Source organism: Neoarius graeffei, chromosome 22 (assembly GCF_027579695.1).
Source record: "Neoarius graeffei isolate fNeoGra1 chromosome 22, fNeoGra1.pri, whole genome shotgun sequence".
Lineage (NCBI taxonomy): Eukaryota > Metazoa > Chordata > Actinopteri > Siluriformes > Ariidae > Neoarius > Neoarius graeffei.
In genome coordinates, this window is record NC_083590.1 from 5,848,722 (window position 1) to 5,871,497 (window position 22,776).

The following is a 22,776-nucleotide window of genomic DNA, read 5'->3' on the forward strand; positions in this document are numbered from 1 at the left end:
CGCCGGCCACGGGGCTCGAACCCGGACCTTCTTGCTGTGAGGCGACAGCGCTAACCACTACACCACCGTGCCGCCTAAATAAAGATAATAAAAGAAAACTAAAAAGTCCACCAAGTAGGGGTCAGGATGTAATTCCCGCAAATGATGCAAACGCAGATGTTCACCAACTTATGTAACCCCTACCAAGATAGAAGTAACCAGCAGGGACCTTCCTCCTTGAATCGTATGCAGCCTCCAGCTCCATCCACATCAGGACAACCATCAACTCCATCCACGTCATGGCAACAACCATCAACTCCATCCACATCAGGACAACCATCAACTCCATCCACGACATGGCAACCATCAACTCCATCCACGTCATGGCAACAACCATCAACTCCATCCACGTCATGGCAACAACTATGGAATGAATTTGCTGACTTTACTAACTGTGCCTGTAGAAATATTTTGTGCTTGTAAAAAAAAATGTGTACATGTGGAAATATTTTGTGCTTGTGTGGAAATATTTTGTGCTTGTAAAAAAATTTCATCGTTGCGTGAAAAACTATTTTGTCTGTGTGTCAGAAAATGCACGGGTGGGGGTGGGGCTTCCTTTTTCTACAGGCACAAATCTTATTTACAAGCATGGATTCTTTTTACGAACACACAACTTTTGTATGGGTTTTGCCAATCACCATGTTATCCCAAAGTAGCCAGTCATCACACTGCTTATTGACCTTCCAGTCAGCCAATCAAATAGCTTCCCTCCTGGTAAGCATCAGACTTCGTGAGACTGCTGGCCTTACACGGTATTACAGAATTCGTAGCTCCCTGCAGAAGCGTGTACTTGGCTACCTGACCTGACTGTAGTGCGAACAGCCTGAACTCACAACAAGAACGAAGCGTTCCAGCAATGCCACACAATTAAGTATGCAGGTAAGTGAATTTGAAAGTCATCATTTTTGTAATTTATCATATATAATAAGTTTGATTGGAATAATATTGCATGGCGCGTTTCCTCATTGTTGGCTTGCTGGCTCGCATTATCACATGTCTACCAGTCATTGCAGGCTGTGGGGCAACGAGTCCACGCTCATGGAAACCTTTTGTGAAATCGTGAAATAGGCTATGAATTGTTTGAGAGGTGTAATGTTTAGATAGTACAACACAGTTTTCTCACCTCGGTGTCAACAATCCAAATGATTAAGTGCCAAACCAAAGGTGATTAAAAGGTAACAGCTCAAGTAGCCTAGCTGCGCAGGCCTGGGCAATCCCACACAGAGACATACTATAGGAATGGGAATGAGAAGCTAGTCGGCTAACACACGATACCTAAAATCGTAATCTAGGCTATGAATGGTAAATGTTGTGTAATAATTGCTAGGGTGTAATTTTGGGTAGGGACGTGTCCCTATCGATATTCAGCCGCTACTGTGTAATCACGATCAATAAAACCGAGGTCCTAACCTGAGCAATGATTATATGGCACACGAAGGGTTAACTGTATGACACTGCTAATAATCCCCCCTCTAATGTAGAGGTCATTCTCTGATTAGCTACCTGTTTCTCGCTAACTTACATGGTTGGCTATCCCAGCTGTCACTCCATCTGCTGTAAAAGTAGTACACCTCCCACAGCAGCCATGACTACCCGCCCATCAACCCCCCCGTATCTCACACGTACACACCTGACCTACCCCAAGCACCCCCACTCTCCGTCAGCCTACTAATGCCGCTTTTCCACTGCCAACGCGGCTGAGTTGGGCTGAGCCGTGCCGTGCTGAGTTGGGCTGAGTGGGGCTGTTGGAGTTGCATTTCGACTACAACCGCGCTGAACCGTGTTGGCTGGAAGTGGGTGGACACGTTGGGTGGAGTTAGCGAAAGTGGGTGGACGTCACGTGATGTCGTTAGGCGGCGCAAACAGTGACATCAGTGAGCTTTTAAGCGGTAGTCTCACGACCCGGATAGTAAACAATAAACATGGAGGACATGGAGTCGTTAGTGTTGCTGGTCTTGGTGCTGTAGCTTGTTGTCACCGACAACGCCAACAGATACTGGCAAGAGCGTATAGATGAGGCGAGGCGCATAAGGCTTCAGAAATTCTCGTAAATCGTAATTCTTCATCTTCCGGGTTTACGGTGTTTACAGATCCCAGCGTGCTCGTGGGGCGTGTGTGGGCATGTGAGGACACTCCTCCTCACCAATCAGTGCACAGGGGAGTGTCTCCTCATGCCCCTAGCCCCACTCAGCTCAGTTTGGCTCGCTTCAGCCCCACTCCAAAACCGTGCGAGTTTTGGGTGCTAAGCAGGGCTGAAGCGAGCTGAGTCGTGCTGCTCTAATGCCGCTTTTCCACTACAAATGCGGCTGTGCCGTGCTGAGTCGAGCTGAGCAGGGCTGTTGGAGTTGCATTTCGACTACAACCGCGCTGAACCGTGCTGGCTGGAAGTGGGTGGACACATTGGGTGGAGTTAGCGAAAGTGGGTGGATGTCACGTGATGTCGTTAAGCGGCGCAAACAGTGACATCAGTGAGCTTTTAAGCGGTAGTCTCATGACCCGAATAGTAAACAATAAACATGGAGGACATGGAGTCGTTAGTGTTGCTGGTCTTGGTGCTGTGGCTTGTTGTCACCGACAACGCCAACAGATACTGGCAAGAGCGTATAGATGAGGCGAGGCGCATAAGGCTTCAGAAATTCTCGTAATTCGTAATTATTCTTCTTCCGGGTTTGCGGTGTTTACAGATCCCAGCGTGCTCGCGGGGCATGTGTGGGCATGTGAGGACACTCCTCCTCACCAATCAGTGCACAGGGGAGTGTCTGCTCACGCCCCCAGCCTCACTCGGCTCGCTTCGGCTCGCTTCAGCCCCACTCCAAAACGGTGCGAGTTTTAGGGGCTAAGCAGGGCTGAAGCGAGCCGAGTCGTGCTGTTTTTTGGTAGTCGAAACACGAGCCGTGTCGGGCTGAAGTGAGCTGAAGCGAGCTGAAGTGAGCTGAAAAAGGGTAGTGGAAAAGGGCCATATGGTAGTCGAAACGCGAGCCGTGTCGGGCTGAAGTGAGCTGAAAAAGGGTAGTGGAAAAGGGCCAAAATTGAGCTGGACTTCGATGTCCATGCATGCTTGCCCTACGACTCGCATGCTGACTTGAGTATCATGGACGACGGCCCCCTCTCCCAAGAAACGAGACATTCATTCATTCTTCTTCAAAGTCAAGAATGTAAGTGCAAGGTTTCCGTCGAGCTTTAAAAACTCAACAAAATCCTTTTGATGTATGAAAACCCTTCATAAAAGTATTGCTGCGGCTCCTTATGTAGGTTTAGCAACGTGACAGGACGCATCAGAGCTAGGCTACTGCATAGCTGCAGAGAAAAGGAATGCTGGAGCAATGTAACTTGGTGTTCGATAATATCCTCGATGAATGAATGTTAAATTTATAGACCTAGGTAATGGTTTTACAGAATGCAAGTAGTCAGATGTAGGCTACTGCATGGCCATGCAGATGTGCGACTTGCATTTCAGAATCAGTATTTCAGAAGCATGTCTGTGAAGATTCTCAGTCATCCAGGTTATAGTAACTGTGGGTGGTAAAAGAGAGCAACTGGACTTGCTTGAGGTTTCTTGAAGACGTTTCACCTCTCATCCGAAAGGCTTCTTCAGTTCTGTCTGATTGGTAGGGAGTATCAGGTATTTAGCCCATGTTTACATTAGACCGTATCAGCGGATCATCAGATTAACGTTTTTAAAACGATTAGTGTGCACACAGCAACACTAATACACGATTTGCGTGCACACAGCTACACCAATACACGGATACGCTCGGCTCCGCAGGCATCCTGCGCTCCAAATCACTCCGCCCTGAACAGCGAGTGCCCTCTGGAGGGTGCGCACTCCGGCCCTGCGCAGCTCACAGAGCGCGCGAGTGAAGTGCACAGCTTGTGATTCGGGACTGAGCCGCGCTGTGTGTGATCCCAGCGCATATCACTTACTACTTGCAAGTGGAAGGATGGCAAGCCTAAAGACAATCATAACTACACAATGGGCAGTATTTGCATCAGTATTTTCATACTTTTATACTCTTTAATGAAAGGTGCTACAAGGCGGAAGTCCGCACTGTTTTTCAGCAGTCGCATCACATGACCAACGCCAGCGAATCAGGAAGGTGGATGTCACAGTGACGTTGTCCAATGACGACGCCAGCTAGAGCTCAGCACAGCGTATTCGCTTATCTCAGTGTTTACACAGCACCGGAGCTGACACGATCTAGATTGAATACGTGGACCCTGGCGGATTCCCGTTTCCAGGCGGTTTAATGTAAATGGACAGTGCATCCGCGAAGAAAACGAGACAGATACGGTCTAATGTAAACTTGGCCTTATTCTCTCATGGATGAAAAGCTCATCTAAGGTGTCGTTGAGTCATCCTGTTGGTGTGGGTCACTGGGGGCTGAATGTGAATGGCCTCGAGAGTCGTTAGGGTGATCAATGGATTGCCCGTTAAGGTGATCAATGGAATGCTGATTCTCTCTGTCCTCCTGTGAGCCACTGAAAACAGCTGGGTTTTGGTGTGCATTCAGTTGTCTGGGAAGTGTGCCAAGGACTGCATTGTAGGTGGCTGATAAATTGTGTCTTAGGCCCTGTCCACACGGCAACGGATTCAGGTGACTCCGATACAATTGCTTATCATTTAGGCCTGGCGTCCACACGGCACCGGCGTTTTGGGTGCCCAAAACGCAGTCTTTTTGAGAACGGGTTCCAGAGTGGAAAGATCTGGCAACGTTGCCGTTGTGAAGTCGTCTGGATGAGTAGAACAGATTTGTTTATGATGACATCACAACCACATGACTGTGAGTGCTTCACGCCGGGTAGAAGTGTAACGAACTCGATGCGAGTTGTCAACAAATCCTATAACTTGGTTCATGAAATGCGCTTACAAAAAATTTTCACTGTGAATATTTATTGTGTAATGGTGCAGAGAGAGAGAGACTCTGCCCTTAGGGCAGAGTCAATCCCGCCAGCAAAAACAGGGGAAAAAAAAGGAGCGATCTCACCTCTTCAGATGTTGGTTTACAGTAAGTCCTACAATACAATCCTCAAAAAGGGCATAGAAGAGCAAATTAATCCATCAACATGTATCATTCAATTTATTCCGGACCATTAAAGACGCCGCCTTCCGCGTAGAATCATACGTCATCCTCGCTGCCATATTGGATAGGTCAAAGCGGAGAATAAAGATTAGCTGCGTTTAACTGTACCGTCCAAACGGGATCACATGGGATTACCTTTCACAGGTGAGACTGGAAAAATACTTTTCATTGTATTTGGTCATTATAATGTAATTTTACGAACAGATTTTCCTGACTTTGTGGCTAATATGAAGTCTCGCGCATAATAGTTTATGCGCATGCGTCCTTACTACTTCTATTCTTCTGGTGTCTCCAAAGGGACCGTCTTACAGCGCCCCTAGAGGTGTGGCATGTGTATTGCATCATTTTCAGCAAGCGTTGCATTGCCATATAGACCTGATATTTTACTGATCGTTGCCCATTTGGACGCGATATCTCATCTCATTATCTCTAGCCGCTTTATCCTTCTACAGGGTCGCAGGCAAGCTGGAGCCTATCCCAGCTGACTACGGGCGAAAGGCGGGGTACACCCTGGACAAGTCGCCAGGTCATCACAGGGCTGACACATAGACACAGACAACCATTCACACTCACATTCACACCTACGGTCAATTTAGAGTCACCAGTTAACCTAACCTGCATGTCTTTGGACTGTGGGGGGGACGCGATATATTTTTAAATAACATCTCGTTGCCGTTGTCGTGTGGATGTAGCCACAAGATGTTATTTAAAAATATATCGCGTCCAAATGGGCAACGATCAGTAAAATATCAGGTCCATATGGCAACGCAACGCTTGCTGAAAATGATGCAATACACATGCCACACCTCTAGGGGCGCTGTAAGACGGTCCCTTCAGAGACACCAGAACAATAGAAGTAAGGACGCATGCGCATAAACTATTATGCGCGAGACTTCATATTCGCCACAAAGTCAGGAAAATCTGTTCGTAAAATTACATTATAATGACCAAATACAATGAAAAGTATTTTTCCAGTCTCACCTGTGAAAGGTAATCCCACGTGATCTCGTTTGGACGGCAAACCTGTTGGTACAGTTAAACGCAGCTAATATTTATTCTCGCTTTGACCTATCCAATATGGCGGCGAGGATGACGTATGATTCTACACTGAAGGCGGCGTCTTTAATGGTCCGGAATAAATTGAATGCTACACGTTGATGGATTAATTTGTTGTTTCTCACCTGTGAAAGGTAATCCCATGTGATCTCGTTTGGACGGTAAACCTATTGGTGCAGTTAAACGCAGCACATGAATCTTTATTCTCCGCTTTGACCTATCCAATATGGCGGCGAGGATGACGTATGATTCTACGCGGAAGGTTAATGGTCCGGAATAAATTGAATGCTACTACTTCTTTAATGGTCCAGAATAAATTAAATGCTACATGTTGATGGATTAATTTGCTCTTCTACACCCTTTTTGAGGAATGTATTGTCGGACTTAAACCATCATCTGAAGATGTGAGATCGCTCCTTTTTTTCCTTATTCTTGCTGGTGGGATTGACTCTGCCCTATGGGCAGAGTCTCTCTCTCTCTCTCTCTCTCTCTCTCTCTCTCTCTCTCTCTCACTTTGCACCATTACACAATAAATATTCACAGTGAAAATATTTTGTAAGCGCGTTTCATGAACCAAGTTATAGGATTTGTTGACAACTCGCATCGAGTTCGTTACACTTCTACCCGGCGTGAAGCACTCACAGTCATGTGGTTGTGACGTCATCGTAAACAAATCCGTTCTACTCATCCAGACGACTTCGCAACGGCAACGTTGCCAGATCTTTCCACTCTGGAACCCGTTCTCAAAAAGATTGCGTTTTGGGCACCCAAAACGCCAGTGCCGTGTGGACGCCAGGCCTAAACGATAAGCAATTGTATCGGACTCACCTGAATCCGTTGCCATGTGGACAGGGCCTTAGACCCCCACCTCTGTTCAGTGATGGCCGTTCCAGGTTGACAAGGTTGGTATGAGCGAGGAGTTAAAATAGCCATTTTTGTCAACCTGGAACGGCCATCACTGAACAGAGGTGGGGGTCTAAGACATAATTTATCAGCCACCTACAATGCAGTCCTTGGCACACTTCCCAGACAACTGAATGCACACCAAAACCCAGCTGTTTTCAGTGGCTCACAGGAGGACAGAGAGAATCAGCATTCCATTGATCACCTTAACGGGCAATCCATTGATCACCCTAACGACTCTCGAGGCCATTCACATTCAGCCCCCAGTGACCCACACCAACAGGATGACTCAACGACACCTTAGATGAGCTTTTCATCCATGAGAGGATAAATACCTGATACTCCCTACCTGTCAGACAGAACTGAAGAAGCCTTTCGGATGAGAGGTGAAACATCTTCAAGCAAGTCCAGTTGCTCTCTTTTACCACCCACACCCACTATTTCAGAAGCACTTCTGCAGCCCTTAACATCCTGCATGAGTAAAGCTGAGAACTCTGAAGTTGCCTCCTTGACTTTCATTACATGACGTTACATTACATTTAGCTGATGCTTTTATCCAAAGCGACTTACTGTTACTATTTTGGTACAGGGAATTGGTTACAGTCCCTGGAGCAATGTTGGGTTAGGTGCCTTGCTCAAGGGCAACCCTGGGATCCAAAGACCAACTCCCTAACCATTAGGCCACGGCTGCCCTCGTTAACCTATAAGATCTGCATGACATGAAATTATGATTGCTAATGGAAAAAAAACTTTCAGAAGCTCTGCCTTGGATCACTTTTGTGTCCCCACCAATGTCAAAATCAAAGTTACTCCTTTGAATAATTGGATAGTACAACATGGGTTTCTCGCTTCAGGTTTAACAGTCCAAGTGATTGTGCCAAATGAAATTCTTTCTTTGTGTCTCCTACGGTGTGGCATAATATAACTAGACCCAAGCCACATGGCTCAGAGCAACTAAGGAGTGGCGCCTTCACATTTTCTACATGCTGTAAGTGCTTTTAGTGAAGCGGTTCGCTTAACACACTGCCAGCCACTGGCGGCTCGTTAATAGGGGCGATTTGGGCGACACACTCCCAAACAGGGAGGGAGGTTTTTTTTTTTATCACTCCTACTACCACGGCAACAGTAATGTCATTGTCCAATCAGGCTAAGGTCGCGCCTGGTGTAGCCACGCCCTTTTGGGGCGATTTCTGTCGGGTTCAGATTTGCCCCAAAATCTCCCATTGACACTAATGGTATGTACGTTTTTTTTCGAAAATCATGCTCCCAATGCATTTTCTATTAGGTTTCATGTGCTCGCACAAGCAGCGTGCTTACGTCATATGCCTGTTGCGCCGCGCAAGTGTTGCCAGATTGGACGTTTTTAAGTGCATTTTGGCGGGTTTTGAACATAATTTTGGGCTGGAAAACGCAACTTGCGCAACTTGCATATTGTACAGTATATGTGTTCATTGGAGCCAGCAGTACCTTACCTTTTTTCCAACTTGTTAAGCCAAGTTGCACTGACTACAAAACCTTGTGTAACCTTGTGTGTATATAGCTAAATAACTAAAGCCTTTTGTGTTCATTGACATGCTTGTAATACTTTAAATTTCCTTTTAAGGCATGGCTTTCCGGAGGAATTCTTGGGAAAAAAACTGCAGAATTTATTTAGAATTATTATTTGTTGTTAAAATGGTGCAATTCCATATAAAAAAACACATAATTAAGCTGCACATGTTTGTTTGATGGTTATGCTTTTCTTCATCTTTTTCAAAACTTAAATAAACACTTGTTTTGGATTTATATCCTGCCACTTTAATTGCATTCTTTAGAATTGAAGAAATTAGAATATGTTTATAATTAAGAATTTGTGTCTACTTATTATAGAATACTGGAAAAATATGAGAAAATAAATGAGTAATGTAATATTAATTGATTGTGATGCCAAATGTTTTGCTTTGAAGGCTTCACAATGAATCTTCCTTGGTTTTAGCCTGGCAAGCCAGACTAAATGTGAATATTTGCCACTCGCAGGCAAAAACATTTTTGGCCGCTAGGCGGGTGGGTCTAGTTTACTAGGCTACCTTAGTTTGCCACCTTTAACTTGTTCAGTGTTGCCACCTAGTGGAGAGAAGAGATATTGTCTATATTGATATCTGAATTTACCAGGCAAAAACAAGTTCGGCCAATTGATTTGCTACCTAGGTCAATTTACTTCAGTCCTGTGGACATTTGTGGTCCGTGTAGACATAACAGGGGAAAATTGCCCCCCCTGAAAAAAAATTCAGGAGCCGCCACTGCTGCCAGCGCTGTTTTCACAATGTTGGTGTAGACTGCCAGCAATCTAGACCATTTTTGACATTTTTTGTAGAGTCACTGCATATTCTGTGATGGGTCCACGGAAACCTGTTCTAGCTCGTTTGAAAGGCGAGAATTTAAGCTCTCAGTGGGTAAAAACCGCACTTTGCCTGAGCTAAACAGAGGCGGATATACACCAAAATCGACACTTTTTTTTTTTTCAGAAACGGAGATATCGAAGCTTTTATGAAGTGTGTGCCATTTCAGGCTGTCATGCTTTTGATACTTCTTTTTCTTCCTGTCGTTCTTGGTTTATGGCGGATGGCAACCTATGGACACTGACGCGCGTTGTTGGACACAATGCGTAAATAATAATCAGCATCAAACAATCAAATGCAATGCTGTCAGAGTTCCCAAAATCACACATACTGTACATTGAAGTGTCTAGTTATGAAAAAAACAAAAACGAAAAATTACGTTTTGGCAGTCAACGCATGGGTACAGAGAACGTTTCTGGCATTCAATGTGTTAATTACCAGTGCTGATTTATACTATTTATATTATGCAGCCAATTATCTGCTTTAAGCCATGTGCTGTATAAAGAATTAGTAATGGCATGCAATGTAATTTTCCCCACAGGAAAACAACACTGTACAACAGGCCATGATGAGTGTGGTAAACCTAATCAGAAACACCCAGGCCGGGGTGACTGCTGCAGCACGTTCCGGAAGGTATGAAGCACAGCTGCAGATAGAACTGACCTAGTAGTTGACTATTGACTGTAGGATATAAAATCATTGCCCTACCATGAGTGTGCTGATGTTTTTATATATATATATATATACACACACACAGTCAACAGTCTCCGTCATCTTTTGCCCAACAACGGCCTGTCCAACCCCAGCCTATTCAACCCCAACCCATGTCAACTACCACACAATCTGTTGGGTCCTACGTCCGTGATATGCAAAGGTAGGCTACAATGTCTATATTAGTCAGTAAGATAATCTGAAACATGCCACAACAATAACCATATGCTTTGTCATGTTATTTTATGTAGTAAAACCTTTTTCCAATTTATAACTTTATCTACATGTTCCAAATTGTACACAAACATGCATTATAATACAATCATATAGACACACACACGCGCACACACACACAGGTAAGGCCCGTTAGAAATAAAATAGATTATATCTGGGTCTTCCAATATTTCCAGATGTCAGAGCAATATCGAGCGTCACTTTCCTTAACGTTACTGAAGCACGTTATAATTCCATTTCTTGATTCAGTTAAGCTACGCGTAATATATACATGAGGTTCCTCGTTAGAGCCTGGAACATGGGGACATGTCACAAACAAAGCATCAGCACTAGCACTCCCACCTTACAGCAATACTTTAAGAACACCATTATATGTCATCTTATTCATGTTTCCTTTGCTGTAATTACAGCATAGCTGAGCTGTATACAGTGCAGTTCAGTACTTCATCATTTGTACACACATGCTGTAGAATTTGCATGCAAACATTCACTTGAGCATCCAGTTTGCAACATTGACGCTGGATGTAATCATCACAAGAGTCATTTCTAATGATATGGCCCAAGTATTTTGCTTTTGCTACAATCGTATGTTCACTCATTTAGATGAAAAAGTGAGGCCTATAATTGTTTTTTTATGTGCTTTGTGTTTTATTGTGGCTGTTGTTCTGTGTTCTGTCATTGTTAGGGCATTTCCAGCCCACATGCGTCGGAGGACAAGACCTACTCCCCCTTTAGTCACTCCTCTAGGCAAAACACTTGAATTAAATTTCTGCCTGCTAGCTGAGGCCACAAACAAATCACCAAAAAATGAATTACAGCTACTGCAGGCTGGACTCGGCCGAAGAACTGTGAACATTCAAGAAAATGCAGATCATAATGAGGTGTGTGTCTGTATTTTTGCAATGGCACATTAATCATGGATCAAGCCTGGGGCATTTACATTAATTGCTGGGTGACCCTTAATCTGTCTACTTTTAGCGGCGGTGGCGGCATCAATTCAAAAGCCCTATGGAAGGTCATTATACCTTTCCTAGCAGTGAAGTACATTTCCTGCCGCTAGTGGCATCTAGGTTTCTGGGTAATTGAGGGGGGCACAGAGTGTGCACCTCTTCACTTTTCTTGGTTTTAACTTGTTGAGACTGACGGGATGGGGGAGTGGACAGACATTCCTCAGACATTTTTCTCTTCATATTATTTGCAGAGAAAAATGAGGGCAAAGCAATGTGAAAACGGCTCAGGCCTCTCAGTAGATATGTGTTGTATCACATGTACAATATTCCCTCGTTTATTGTGGTTTATTGTGTTCCGTGACCCCCCGCAAAGTGTGAAATCCGTGAAGTAGCGACACCCTATTTCAAAGCGTGTAAGCATCCATGGTAACACGCAGTCATGAAGTCAGGACCAGGTTGTCGAAAAGCTGCTCTCTTCTTATCAAGAACACAAGCATTGTTGCATGCAGACTTTGTATTTTTTCCCCTGTGGATTCTAAAGCAACGCCACGCTTGGCAGAAATGTGCATTTCGTATCTCTTTCATTGTTCTGTTTTAACAACATCAACGGGAAAGGAGGACACTGTACAAACTGGCTATTTCAAATCAGAGATGTTTTTTGAAAAGCCTTCACGCACTTATTGTTTGACTCCCGGATTTGCGGAATATGGCTGTAATTAAATGACGTAATGTACTTAAAAATCTGCGATGTAGTGTAGCCGCAATACATGAAGCGCGAAGTAGCGAGGGAATACTGTACTGTAAGGTGTTAGTGTGTGGACTTTCATAATTCAGACAGTGGACTTGCATTCTTCTATTTAATATGTGTCATGTGAACAATTGGCTCAGAAGCACATTACAGATGGAGTGAAGTGTGTGTGCAGATGTCTGTCAGGTCCTGGATAAAAATTAAACTTCTATTAATTTCATATTGCGGTCATTTCAAAAGTAATTGCAAGTCAGTCCAACAACTTTTGTTTGTGCCTACTGTGAAGGATATCATTTCATCAAGTCTTTAGGCAATCTGACCAAAAAAAAATCTTAAAGTAAATGCTTGCACATCCCAACTCACTGAGGCCAGTTGCAGGACAGAAGCATATCAATGACAGAAAAGAAATAGACATCCGCACGCTGAAACTCTGACCGATTCATTTAAAACCAGCAACCACCAGGGTGTTCAGTAAATGCGTAAAAAGGGTCTTTTTAACAGAACAGCATATAAAGGCTAAGCTCTCATATCTCAATGTCTCCACAGATTACCAGGGTTCTTCTTGAGGAATACCCCAAAATGAGGGGTTTGTCTGGAGGATGGCTTCTCTACAAATCATCAGGTACTGTGTAGTAATAATGGTTCATTTGAGTTTTACTGTTGGTCACTTTAAAGCTGAACTGGGCAACATTTTCAAGTTAATCGCCTTTGCATGAACTGTCTAGCGTGGCTTTAAATTTGGCATCAACAGCTTCTTTCATTTCACTAAACTCTGTTCATCAAATGACTTATTGCACTATATTGCCAAAGTTTCGTGGGCACATATCCAAGTACTGTAAGTGGCAAGTGTGTTTGGTGAAGGTATCCTTTTTTAAAATGTGTGCTAGCCTTGGCTTAGAGAGTTGAACAAACTGAAATGGCCTGTCCTTACCTGACCTCAACCTGATGTAACAACACCTTTGGGATGAATTTGGGTAAACTCTTAAGGGCTCACAAAGGTTCAGCACCACTGTACTACTTATCTTTGACCTTTTTTGACAGTAACACCACTTACTCTGCATACTTCATGTTGTTTTCTGTGCTAACTCTAGGTGGGGGTGGACAGAGAACCCTCTCTGTTTTGGTCCAAGGCTCGAGTGGCTATTCAGGAAAAATGCTCAAGGCCAACACAGCCAATGGCAAACATGTGCTTTGTATCATTCCGCTTCAGGAGACCCTAGATATGACTCCTCTGCCCCCAGATGCAGCAGAGTTCCAGAAAATGCCCAAATCTTCATGCAAGACTTGTGGACAGTGTATGCCCATTCAACTGCTTGTTGAGCATATTAAATCCTGCGTAGAGATAATCATTCCATTACACTTGTAGGACACAAGGATGTTTGTCACATACATGGAGCTATTTGTGGCTGTGGCACATGGACACTGTTTGGGGTGAGGGGGTCGACAGGCTCATGACATTGTTTGTGGGGTTGGCTTGAAGTCGTCTGGTTGTGGTGTAATGGTGAGGAGTGGGTGGTGGAAGGTGGATTAATTAAGTGATCCAAGCTTGTGGAAAGAAGCTTCCTCTCTTTTTTCCATTCTATGTTTGTGAAGTATGCATTGGTATGAATAGAATTAAATAACTTCATGATTTGAAGTACTGTAACTCAGTCATAATTTGTTTGTCATTCATAGGATACACCTCAAGAAGAAGAAGGAAATAATGGCGGACTGCCTGATGTGTGTGTATATATAGAGAAGGTTGGTATTTTTATTAATGTTTTTAATTGAATAACACTTTTGGCTAACAACCAATTGCATTTACTGTTTAAGAAGTACTTCTGGTGTATGTGAATGTAATGTGTTTAATGCATGTTTTGTTTCAGGCTAGCTGTCCAATTTGTTTTGAACAATTTCCGCTCAACCTGCTTTCTGAACATGCGAGCACATGTGGAGATGGGTAGATGTCAACTTTGTGTGGTACCAATATGTTTCTCTCTGTATTGTCCTGGTGGTGCCTAGGTAGCACGCATGCATGCATTAATACATGCCTAAATCTGTATGTCTCTTTGTTTCAAGGCCATCTGGACACCTACAGAGCCCCTCAACTAGCACTGCTCTATACAGTCCCTCACCACACACAAAGGTATTAGCATTCTGGTACTGGTAACATCGTGTTGCCCTTGTGCATAGCATCAATGAGTACCATAATTATCCTTTTGACATGTACATTGTTTACAGATTGGCAAGCTGTCGAGGCAGCATCAGCTGCAGCAACACTGTTTAAACGTGAACTCCTACAAGAAGCTGCTGGAGAATTTCCCATCCGCGCTTGCATTGACCTAGGAACTGATTTGGTTACGCAAACTCGTGACATCCTTCTGCTTTACAAAGTCCCTGACATGAACTGGGCACGACCACTCCACTGTAGTTTAAAGGGTAATCACAGTGGGCCACAGCGTCACAAAATACAGTATTATGTAAATGTCAGTTTAAAACAGTGTGATTTATATGACTATATTGTGTGATTTAATTGTTAGGTGACCCCGCTGTGGGAGTGGAGCGACACTACCTCAGCTTGGTGATCTCGAAACTGCAGCAAGGCTTCAATATCAAGAGTGGTAATATTTTCTGAGTTTTTGCGAGTAATGCAACTGCAATGTGAAAATGAATGCCATGTGACCTCAATGTGAAAGCATTATTATTCTGAGGACATTCATTCCTTTGCCTGTTTCTGCACTGTTTTTTTTCTTGTTTAGATGTAACCAACATCACTCTACTTTTTGAGGGCGAAAAAACCCATCTGCTACCGGCTACATCTGAAGCAGTACTAGAAGTTGACCTATTTATCGTGGCTGGCCGTATGATTGGCCATTCGTTTTTGCAATTCAGTTGTTAAATTACAGTGTGCCTTATTGTACAGATTACCCCCACATCATTGGCCAAGCAGGTAAAATGGTAAATAAAGATGTCTGTAAACTAGCTTAGCTAGAGTGCTCCTGCAAGGGGTCAGCTATTTGAGGTAGGCATTCAAAACATCACAATAAGCATCCATTTTCATTGAAATGTAGAGTATATAGAAATTCTAAAACAGGATGGTGCATGACATTAAAAAGATTACACAAGACTGTGTCAAGCCCAAACAGGGTTTATTTTAACACCAAACAGAACATTTTGTATTTTGTCAGAGAAATGAAAATCTGTCAGACAAAACAAACAAAAAAATTACTGTCTACAATTTGTTGCTCACCCTGGACGTAACCCTGTTCTTCTTTCGCCCCGGCAAAAAAAAAAAAACGCTGGACAAAAATGACATTGAGGAAACCTAATCCAGAAAACTTTAACTGAGAATAGACTGACAAAAATGAACAACCATCAGATAGAGATCACACCCATAACTCTCTGAGGCTGCTGTTGGGTCCACTGTTTGCTGAAGGGCTGCCATTCCATTGTCATCCAGGGGACAATCAGTTGATGGCAGGACAACACCAGTGTGGGCGTCTGGAATGACACCCATGCTCTCCCAGTCTTCAGGCGTAACACCAAGCCCCTTCAATGTAAACGCAGAGCTATGTTTGTAAATGTACTCATTCTTCACCAATACACAATACAAATGGAAGTGTTAATCTGGATTAATACTCAAGGTACCTTTGAATTCTTAAGCACATTAACAATGTTAGTGTCATTGCAATGACCTATCAAACACGACAGAGCATTTAGTACCTCAATGTAGTCTGGGGCCTCGACAGGTGTTTGGATCATGCCCATGGTCCACAGCTGGTTGGGAGTACGGTTGCTCTCTGTGCGCATCGAATGACTGTTCAATGAATGCATCCAGATCCATTTGAATGCGGGGAAGGAAAACATATTGCAGGGTGTCTACAGGTTTGTCCAAGTTAAATTTAAGACTTTTTCATACCATGTTCCAAAAAAATTAAGACCAAATCTAGTGTCACGCAAAAACGTACTCTTTTGAAAAAAAAAAACCTATATAATTTAATGTAACTTATTGTTCTTGTAAACATTCACCAGAAAACACTATTCTAGTAGAAGTACTTCATTTCTTTTCCTTGACCGGCATTCACACACTCAGAACACAATATAAGGATAAACTTGTAACTATGTGACAATCAGAATGCAGTCACAACGTTTGAATCCAGTGTAACAATGTGAATGAAGTCACACACACAATCCAATGCAACAGGTTTTTAAATTATTATTTTCTCTGCTTGGGGAGTCACATTGTAAGCAGAATTGTTCAATTCCATCTTTGGTCAAACAACAATGCAGAAAACAACAGTTAAACAATGTGAATGCACATACACTTGAAACTTCGGCTCACTCACTTGAAAGGTATGCTCACTTGCACTTCTTAAAACACTTGGAACGATACCCACACACAAGCAATACTATTCTCTCACACGCACGCAACAGAATATATTCTCTCTCTCTCACACACACACACACACAATATTCTCTTCCATCTCGCAGATCTATCCTCTTCTCCATGACCGTTAGTGGTGGCAGCGCTGAAGTTGGATATTTGAGGCTGATGCTCGCGGCCTTTAGCAAAAGCAACGTGCTTGGCGCTCTTCATATGAGAGTCCACTGTGCCCAACTTAAAAGTCTTACAGCATGCTACACAGTATGCCTCGTTGGCATCTTTGGGTACAGCTTTCAGCCACCACGAGTATTTTGCATCTTGCAGCCAGTTATCATTAAATTTACATTTACCCATTGTGGCTCGGACTACCATCCATCAACAGATCAGGCACTGAGCAGGGCTTTCTACAAGCGCCGGCTGCCGGCCATACAGCCGACTACACAATTAAGTCCAGCCGGCTACTTTAATGACTATTATTTTTGTAGCCCACAGGCTCCAAATATTAATTTTCGATTTTAATAAAATTAAATGTTTATCTCACGGACTGACAATAATGTCAAACTGAACCGCACTCATTTGTGATTCGCGCTGTTTGTACCGATAATAACCACAAATTCCCCACCGACTTCGTTGATCAAGGGAGAGTAACTCATCCGCGGCCCCGACATGTGGTGTGCGCGCGCACATGGCGGAGGCAGTAGTGTGTCGGGGCCGTCGGAGGCGACATCGGAGGGAACAGAAGCAGAGATAATGCTTATTTTGTCTCCAGTAAACCAGTCTTCTCTCGTTCAATTACGTGCTGGCATCAAAAGACACAGCTGGTTGTAAATGAAACCAAACTGAGTGGTTGGAGTGTATTTTCATACACAAATGGAGAAATGTTCGCCGAGTGTGTAATTGTGTAGCCACCACTGCAGACCGCTGTCGTTGTTAATTCATAGCATGCTCAGCTGCGTGAATGTGTCATGCACCGAAAATAAGAGATTTACAAGCCAGGAACGCCTCATGATGCAATACGCAAGAAAAGAAAGAAGATTTACTGTCATTTTACTTTGTATTTGAGTAAAGTGAATAAATAAATGGTCTGTGGAAAATGCATTTAATCCTGCGTGCACAGGAGTTTGTTTTGTGTTTCCTCCCGATCAGTTCTGGAGAAATTCCGGCTTTATAATGGGTGTCTATGGCGTTACACTTCAGTGGAGCTCGTTAAGTTAGAGTGTGGAGAGCTTGAAAAAAAAGCTCAAACTTTCTCATTTAAACTGTTTTCAGCCACAAATTTCACTCTACACACATAATTTTCTCAAAAGTAGTAGCCACACTTGTCCTGATTCACACAATGTGTCTATCTGAGCGATAGGATTTACAGTTTGTGAATGAGAAGCCTGAATGTAAGGAGAGGACAGGCGCGCTGCCCCATAGACTCCCATTATAAACCTGGCAGCGCTTTTACTACAAAATCAGAAAAGTCACTTGTTTTTAACTCGCTCTATTGTCCACATTTTTTACACTAGGGACAAAAAAATTATATCAATGTGTTCATGATAACCTTGTAGCTCTCAATGTGCAAGAATTTTGTGAACAGCTCCTTCCGTTTCTGTGTAAATCCCCGTTGTTCGAGGAGAGGGAACTCTGAGAAAAAGTGCTCTTTGCTTGTCATATTGTGTCTCTTCCCTGCACCTGAGCACCGTTACCAAGGCGACGAGCTCCACTCAGGGAGCAGAGAGGGGCGGGGCTGCTCTCTCTCTCTCACACACACAGGCTCAGAGCATCGGAGCCTCATAGCCTGCGATACGCGCCTGCAGCACTCTCACCATTTCACACAGGCATCGGAGCCTCATAGCCTGCGATACGCGCCCTGCAGCACTCTCACCATTTCACACAGGCATCGGAGCCTCACAGCCTGCGATACGCGCCCTGCAGCACTCTCACCATTTCACACAGGCATCGGAGCCTCACAGCCTGCGATACGCGCCCTGCAGCACTCTCACCATTTCACACAGGGGGATTGTCGCCTCTAGTTTTGTGTTTACTCCCCCCCGGCTGGCTACTTATTTGTCATGGCTGGCTAGTATGAGCCTTAGTGGAAAGCCCTGACTGAGTGGTTGTCAAGCACGCGTGTGTCTAGCAACCAGTGGATTCGGAGCCTGCGCGGTACAACTGTGAGCATCAAAAACGATTAAACTTTTTCCCCATCCAAAGTGTACCACATTTTAACGATATGACTGAGTAAAATCTCCATAAATTTAAGATTGAAAATTTAAGACCACGGGATTTGAAATTTAAGACTTTTTAATGGCCTTATTTTAGGAAAATTAAATTTAAGACTTTTTAAGGACCCGCGGCCACCCTGAGATGTGCTGTTTGCTGGGTCAAGCAGCCCATCCTCCTCCAAGGTGTGGAGCAGGTCATAATAGAGTCTGGAGACAGCATTCCATACATCTCGCCATAGGCGCTCAATACTGAAAACAGATACAGACAAAAAAAAAAAAGATTTACTCTCGTATTCAAGTAGTAAGCAGGCGCATTTCAATAAAGCAGTGAATTTAAGTGACAAGTGAATTTAAGTGAATGTAGCAGTCCTGTGTGTGTATGTGTTTGGGGAGGACAAGGTGACTGGCTTGACAGTTTGTGGAATAGGGGTGGGGGGGGGGGGTTGGCGACAAGCCTGTGAACTGAAGTAAAAAAAAAAAAGACATACCGCTGATTACGGACGCTTTTGCCAGAGATAAAACTTCCCCTGCCACAACCACGGACCGTAAACATGTAACGGGCAATGTCGACATTTTCGACTCCTTGGTCTCCTCGAACTCTAAGATTGTATAGATTTGAAGCAGGGCATGAATCAATGACATCAGTACTTCAACTTAAACATAATTTACATTAGGTTTTCTATAGAAACAGTATATAGTAACTTTATCTTACAAGGTGCTGGAAACAGGGTTATTATATACAGGGTGTCTCAAAAAAAAATGTACTCACACTTTAACTGTCCCTAACATGCTGCCTTTTTTGTGTTGCAGGTGTAATTAATTAATCACAGCATGGCAGGAAATTATCGCACCAAACCAAGAACAATTGATGCATTGAAATTGGAAATTGAAAGACAATGTCGCGATATTCCTAATGACCTGTTTCGTGACGTTTGCGAATCCCTTGGTGCGCGTTATCAGCGTTGTCTGGACAATAATGGTCATCAATTTGAACATTTGCGAACATGATTCTTCAATTACATTTGTCTTCTGTATTCGAAGCTATTCCATTTCACTCTATGTTCATAAATAAAGGTTTTCTCGTCATTCAAAGTGTGAGTACATTTTTTTGAGACACCCTGTAGAATAGGCCTATGAATGTTTAGGCCTACTAGGGATACATGTTGGTAATGTCAGTATTAACAGAGTGCTTAGGCCATTGTCAATATGCCAAAATAAAATACCTTGATGGACAGCCATGAGTTTCTACACCCTCAAGGAAAAACTCCAAAGCCGTGGCCGCTTGGTTGTTGTTTGCAACCCGTAAGTACATCACCTACAAGAAAATAAGTTAAAAACTATATGAGGCCATGTCTACTGTCAGAGGAATCAAGACGTTTAAAATAACTGGAACAGTGGTAAATCAGCCTGGACAAGGGTGCATGTTTATTTTGATCCAGTGGTAATAAATAACGGCATTATTGAGCAAGTAGCATCCTTTAAGTATCTGGGTATCCAGTGGATACTATCCACATAGACAACCTGCTTAAATGGAGTGCACATGTAGAGCATCTGTGAACCCGCGATTAAATTTTCTAAGGAGACTTAGGTTGTTTGGAGTAATCACCAGGATCATGTCATTATTCTATAATGCGGTAATAGAAAGTCTAATCAGGCATGGAATGGTAGTCTGGTTTGGCCCACTATCTGCTCAATTAAAAGCACCAGTAAGCAAAATTGTGAAGGTAGCAATGAAGGTGATGAGTAGGACTATGAGTTCATGTAAAATATTTATTTCTTGATGTGGGTTTTTTTCTCACTTAATGAATGCACTTGAATTACAGTTAGGATTGTCGACTTCTCTCTAATTTGTCCTATATTATTTAGGGAAAAAATAGGAGCTACAGAACACAAGTTAACCAGGGGTGTCAATAATTATATAGGGCACTGTACCTTGGGGTGTTTTAATGAATGAAGTATTATATGGTTACAGCTCCTTGGTATGTGTTACAATGTATAGGTTAACATTTATAAACAGTCGTTCTAACCCACAAATTTCCTTTGAGGGTGCAATACTAACTTTTCTGGAGAAGCCGTCAATGGCTCCGAAGATCACCAGACCATATCTGAAAAAGTAAAGTAAAAATAGTTCCAAAATTGAATCATTTCATGTACCAATTGTAAAGTGTTAGCATACAAAATTTGTGCCAAATCTGTACAACCGGTCAAAAGTTATCGCGTCAACACAAAATATATATGGCGGCGGCGGTCGGACCAAAAACACTTTGCGTTTCGGGGATATAATTACCGTATCAGTTTATGATTGGTGTCAATATGAACCAGAGACAACGGTGCAGGCACTTTGCATGTTCTTCTCACTATGCATCTGACTTGCTGCATTCTCTCATAGATCCCAAGTGAATCTATCCGGTGCATTGAATCCCACACCCTTGTCCATTGGATTTTGTATCCCTGAGCACGTAACCGTCCTCTAACCATGACATAACCTGTGGAATAGAAAGGGATAGTTTCTAATATACAGTTCCCTATATAAATATTGGAACACCAACACAATTTTCATCCTAATGGCTTTTTTGCATCACTACAATGGATTTGCAATGAAACAAACGAGATGTGCTTGAACTGCAGGAATTGCAACAGTTTCTGTACATGTCAAGTGGTGGGAGTGTGAGTAGTGGAGTATGTACGGGCTGGGCTGTGTGTGGCATTTAGTAGAAAAAGAGACAATATAGTGATCTGCACTATGGGTAAGAATGGGTAAGCAATTTGTGTTTCATGGAAAGAATTATGGTGGCTGTCAAGTACCAACCTGAGTTTGGAGCTGTGATTTTTATTTGGGTGGTCAGGTGGTCCAACTCATCATCAGAGATTTGACTGTAGGTCTGTGATATTGACAAACCCCACTGCTCCATCCTCTGATATACTGTTCTCTCTGATACACCAAGTAATTTGGCAATACAGGATACAGAGAGGTCTATATCTAGTAAATGTTGTAAGTGGTCTTGAGATACGACGATCTTTGGACGACCGGTGTGACCAGTTCTTTCAAGAAAAACAGTAGGTCTTCAACTATCCAGGGATCCCAGAAGTCCGCTATTTAGCAGAATTCCGCTATTTTTCTAGCCAAAGTGGTGGTGTTTTTTTTTTAATCTCTTGTATATCCATTAAAAATATGTTTGTTTAAGTAGAATGACCAGCAGAATACGTTCTGATTTGGTTTGCTTGTTTAGCGATGTTTTTGTCAGCTTCGTTTGTTCTCGTTGACATTCGGGAACACTCGGAAGTTAAATTGATGTAAATACCGCGAGACTGTACGCCATGCCTATTCAATTAGCGGCCCGCGGCCCGGATGCGGCCGACGTGATGCTTCACCTTTAAAAGTAAAATACCATTCACCAGTCTCCAAAACTTAATATATGTATTTTAATTTACTGAATATCAATAAATAGATGATGTTATAATAGTTATTTTGCACTTTTATTATTTCCCAGCTACTGTTAACTCAGTAAAATGCAAATAGTTAGCAAATATGCTGTGGCAGCGGGGGCGTGGTCAAGCGCCGGTCTGTGACAGGAGGGCGGAGTCAGGGAAGGTACAGTAAGTGGCAGAATCACTACACCTGTCGTTAATTCATGTGTTTAAGGAGAGAGAGAGAGAGAGAGAGAGAGAGAGAGAGAGAGAGAGAGCTCTCTCCACAACTAGACGACTGATGTGTGTGCGTGTGTCTGAGTGTGTGTGAGAGAGTGCAGATATACGCTGAAAAGCTAAATGAAAGCGAGTTCTGTCCTGCCGTCCTTCTGTGCTCCACCCACCTACACGAACTGTCCCAGTGGTGTGCTCGTCCCGGGTTTCGGCACCACTGTGACAGTTCGTGTAGGTGGGTGGAGCACAGAAGGACGGCAGGACAAAACTCACTTTCATTTAGCTTTTCAGCGTATATCTGCACTCTCTCACACACACTCAGACACACGCACACACATCAGTCGTCTAGTTGTGGAGAGAGCTCCCTCTGCTCTCTGTCTCTCCCCTTAAACACATGAATTAACGACAGGTGTAGTGATTCTGCCACTTACCTTCTCTGACTCCGCCCTCCTGTCACAGAC

At 43.3% G+C, this 22,776-nt stretch overlaps 2 protein-coding genes and 1 long non-coding RNA gene across 3 annotated transcripts in view; 1 reads left to right on the forward strand and 2 right to left on the reverse strand.

Annotated features, from left to right (window-relative positions):
* The window catches only part of LOC132870554 (NACHT, LRR and PYD domains-containing protein 3-like), a 524,974-nt gene that overhangs the window by 426,709 nt on the left and 75,489 nt on the right, over positions 1-22,776 (reverse strand). The window lies entirely within an intron of this gene.
* Positions 1-22,776, forward strand: part of LOC132870553 (NACHT, LRR and PYD domains-containing protein 12-like) — a 502,785-nt gene that overhangs the window by 175,650 nt on the left and 304,359 nt on the right. The window lies entirely within an intron of this gene.
* On the reverse strand, positions 19,196-20,779 carry LOC132870473 (uncharacterized). The gene is made up of 3 exons (XR_009651116.1): positions 20,733-20,779; positions 19,897-19,988; positions 19,196-19,272 (listed from the first exon to the last, which is right to left on the reverse strand). It is a non-coding gene; the product is annotated as an uncharacterized LOC132870473 (long non-coding RNA).